We start from the raw sequence: 4,593 nt of genomic DNA, 5'->3' as shown, positions 1-4,593 counted from the left end.
CACCGCCTGACTGGGGCGGTTGTACCACCTGACAGAGCTCGAAGATTGAGCCTCTAGGCGGTGCCACCTCCTGTTAGGGGTGGTTGCACCTCCTGCCAGAGCTCAAAGACTGAGCTAAGGCGGTGCCACCGCTTGACTAGGGCGGTTGCACCTATGTTAGAGGTGGTTGCACTGCCCAGCCAGAGCTCGGAGATTGAGCCCTGGGCAGTGCCATGTTAGAACTCTTGCAGATTCTAAACTTGGGGTTGATCTCTTTAGGGGATCGGTCTCCTTGAAACTCTATAGGGGTTCCTCCCTCCAAGTTGCTGCTCAAAGACTGCAGAAAAGATTCATCTATTGCTTAAGAAAAGAGGAGGAATACATGGCTATTTATAGGGCTTCTAAACCCTAACTCCTAATAGGACTTCTACCCAAGACTCCTATTCCCTTACAACTCCTAATTCCTCTCTAAGAAAAAACCTCCTAACCCTAGCCGACCTCTTCATCTCTTTAATAGGGGTCGGCTTAGGTAGGTTTTACATGAATGTCCCTCTCAATTAGGACTCTTCTAGCTAGAGTCCTAACAGACCCGCCCTCTTCAAATCAGCCTTGTCCTCAATGCTGAGATTCCATGAACTCAGGGAACCGGGTCTTCAGCTCCTCATATGGTTCCCATGTGGCGTCTTCAAGTGGTAAATTATTCCAATGCACTAATACTTCAGTAGAGGGACGTCGATGACGCATCACGATCCTGCGATCGAGGATGGCTTGTGGTTGAGCATGAATAACTCCATCCTCAGTGGTGTTGGACAATTGGATTTGGGGTGACTCTTGTTCTCCCAATTTGGGCTTCAAGCATGACACGTGGAAGACAGGATGAATTTTGGCATCCTCAGGTAATTTAAGTCTATACACCACTGCTCCAATATGCTCTGTGATCTGATAGGGCCCAAAAAATCATGGAGATAACTTCATGGAGGCTCGAGTGTTGATGGAGAGTTGCTTGTATGGTTGTAGGCGAAGATAAACCCAATCTCCTATTGAAAATTCTCTTTCGCTTCATTGTGTGTTGGCTTGCTGCTTCATTCTGGCTTGAGCTGTAGAGAGATTATCTTTAAACAGTTATAGGAGTTTGTCCTTATCAATCAATTCTTGTTCAACCTGATCTACCTTGGCCGAGCTAATTACATACTTTGGAATCACAGGGGTCGGTCGACCATACAATGCTTCATAAAGGGCACATTTTGTAGATGAATGATATATAGTATTACACCACCATTCGGCCTAGGGAAGCCATTTTGCCCACTCTTTTGGTCAGTCGCTAGCGAAACACTGAAGGTACGTCTCTAAACACCTATTTACCACCTCTGTTTGACCGTCAGTTTGTGGATGATACGCTGTGCTCATCTTGAGTTTGGTGCCTTGTAACTAGAATAACTCGATCCAAAATTTACTAGTGAAGATCCTATCATGATCACTTACAATGGACCTTGGCATCCTGTGCAGTTTAACAATATTTTCTATGAAAACTTGGGCAATACTAGCAACAATGTAGGGATTTCTCACAGCACAAAAATGAGCATATTTCGTAAGTCGATCAACCACCACGAGAATTGTGCTTTTACCTTTGGCAGGTGGCAACCCTTCAATGAAGTCCATAGAGATGTCAGTCCTCAGCGAGTCCGGTATAGGTAGTGGTTGTAGTTTTCCTGGATTTGTCACAGTTTAACCCTTGTGTTGTTGACATACATCATATTGTGCCACATATTCAGCAATAATTTTTTTCATCCCTCTCCAATAAAAATTTTGCTTTACTCTTTTGTAGGTTCTTAGGAATCCAGAGTGCCCTGCTGAAGGTATGGAGTGCATTTCATGCAGGATTATTGTGATACAAGTGTAACACCCCTCATTTCCGAATGTTCGTATAAATTTTTGGTGATAATGTAAGCATCTATTTTAATTGACAAAAGAAATAGAGTATGAATCAGAGGTAACTTATTTTTAAGATTTGGGAGATCTGTTCAAAAAAAAAAAAAAAAAAAAGAAAGAATCTGAGGACCTATATGTAAACCCTAAGGACCTAATCGTGAATATGATAAAAATGAGGACTAAACTGCAAAATGCACCAAATGACAAATTCCACCGCTTAAGCCTCTCTGCCTTCGTTGTTAAGGAAGCAGAGGAGGCAGCTCGTGGGTGATCAGGGAAAGAAAAGAAGAAGAAGAAGAAGAAGAAGAAGAAGAAGGAGAAGAGAAAGAAAATTTGGGGCTTTTAGGGTTTTTGCTTTAATCTTGTTACTTCGGGTCAAAATTTGCAAAGGCAAGTGTTCTAACCCCAATCCTACATAAGTATTAGACTCTGTTTTTATGTTGATTCAAAATAAATTGGAAGATTTTTATTTAGAAACTGATATGTTCCTCTTTGGACATAGAACTATGGATTCTGAAAGTTTTCGGTAAACTGACCCCTAAGCACTGTTTCGGCCCTAAGTTTTAGTACAGAATGAGAATTCAGGCAGGAACTATTTTTGTTTGAAATTAGACTCGTATGTCTTTCTTTTGACACCGATTTTGTAGATTTTGGACACCGAATACTTACCCAAAAATTTGTTTCAAAAGAGCCTATAGACGCTGTAAAACAGAGTTCAAGATTTCTGACCTTTCGAAACTAAAACGCCTATAACTCCCTGTTGAAAATTCTGATTCGTACCAAACTGATTTTATCTGAAACTAGACTTGAAATCCTCTCTTTTGACGTATAGTTTGAAAATTTTGGAGTTCAATTGCTCACCCTATCGTCTGTTGAATCCGATCCTATAAAGTCCACAAACCAGTGATTGTGATTTTGACCTTATGTTACCAAATCAGAGGTAACTCTGTGTTGGGAGCCCTGTTTCATATGAAATCTGTTCCATCCGAATATAGATTGATATATGGTTCGACCATAGCCTTCTTGTGGGTATTGGAGCATAATTGTTATTCTGAAATATTTGTTTGATGTGCCACTGGAATTCTGTCCGAAATCGAGCTTTGGTCGATTTCGCGTATTCTGTTCCATTTCCTTTGGATACCTGAATTCGCCTAATCTTCTTATTGGAATTGAGCTGGTTATGATTGCTTGGAATCCCTGTACACTCTTGCTTTCAATTCTTTCCCTAAAATGAATATTTTGTGAGAGATTTGTTCCTTGCATCACATTGTTTTTGAAAAGGCACATGTACGTTTGGTTGTTCCGCGTGTGCTTCCGTTATATGCTGCAATTTGTTGAAACTGTCCTTTTGTACTCTGGTGTGTGGGATTGTCTGGACCTTTGCCAGAAATGGTAAAGGGTATGCGCTGATTTGCCCGCTTTGTGGGGTCCCGCTTTGTGGGATATTCTGATATGCGCTATTTGCCCGCTTTGTGGGGTCCCGCTTTGTGGGATATTGCTTAGAGCCTGCGATGCTCTGCCGGCCCCTTTGACTTCACCTAGACGTGGGTGGATGGAGCTCCCAGACGTGGGAGACTTTTGTCAGGTGGTCATTCAGAAATGGATGAATCACATTCTGACTGAGATCCCACTACACCCTCTATATGTTTGATATGATATCCAGAGTTTTTGTGAGTCATTTCTGTTCGTACTCTGGATAGTTATGATATGATTGCAACGTCAAGGACGACGTTTGAGCTTTGGTACGACATATGAGTTTGATATGCTATGAAATGCTTCATTCACTGTTGATTTTGCTTCGTAATGTTCCATATGTCGTTGATGTGATTTGGAACATTTTATATGCCATTGATAAGCTCCGATATGTTTCCTTTGTTTCTGATATGCTCCAATTACTCTATGCCCCATCTGTCAGGAACCAAATATGTATGATTAAAAAGGACAATTATGATTCTGCTCCTAATGATATTATGTATACGAAATCGTATATTCTGCTTTGTGTTTGAAACTGCATCTCTTTGGAAATTGTACTATTTTGATATGGATATGTTAGTCACTTGCTGAGCTCTTTATGCTCACCCCATTTGTTGATAAATTTTTCAGGATAGCGTATCGCTTGCTTAAATGTTAAGAATGGGCTGAGGCAGTGGAAAATTTAGAAGACGTTGGGCAGAACTTTTGTTAGCATATATGTAGTTGTGTATAAGCTACCTTGCATCTAATGAAAAGTGACTATGAATCTAAACCGGTGGATTTTGTGTAAGTTAAAGGATCCCTCATGTATAGGGTTTTGGAATGTTAAATTAAATTCGTGTAATGATATGAACTTATGGTAAATCGATGATTGTGGTGACTGCATAGATTTCCCCACTTGTGGATTTATATTGTGGTATTTATTTTGATGTGTTGAGTTCAGATTGTATAAATTATCGAGTGATGTGTGCTATGTTTATGAATTGCACAGGGTTATGAATTGGTAAATTATAGAAGTGAAATTCTTGATCTGAATGTTTTCTTAGTGACCTCAAATGTGTGTTTGGATCCTGGGTTAGTTGTGATGAAAAATTTTAAATATCATGGATATTTTTAGGGGCGTGACAGAGGTGGTATCAGAGCATAGTTTGAGGATCACTGAAATATTTGATATGTTGACGTGCAAAATATATTGAGGTCTAGTGAACTATA

General features: G+C 40.3%; 1 long non-coding RNA gene across 1 annotated transcript; it reads left to right on the top strand.

The window, feature by feature from the left end:
• Positions 1-1,881: 1,881 nt before the first annotated feature.
• On the top strand, positions 1,882-4,354 carry LOC135632723 (uncharacterized). The gene is made up of 2 exons (XR_010494764.1): positions 1,882-2,298; positions 4,012-4,354. It is a non-coding gene; the product is annotated as an uncharacterized LOC135632723 (long non-coding RNA).
• Positions 4,355-4,593: the final 239 nt, after the last annotated feature.

This window comes from Musa acuminata, chromosome BXJ3-3, assembly GCF_036884655.1.
Source record: "Musa acuminata AAA Group cultivar baxijiao chromosome BXJ3-3, Cavendish_Baxijiao_AAA, whole genome shotgun sequence".
NCBI lineage: Eukaryota > Viridiplantae > Streptophyta > Magnoliopsida > Zingiberales > Musaceae > Musa > Musa acuminata.
This window is presented reverse-complemented; position numbering and strand designations above follow the sequence as displayed.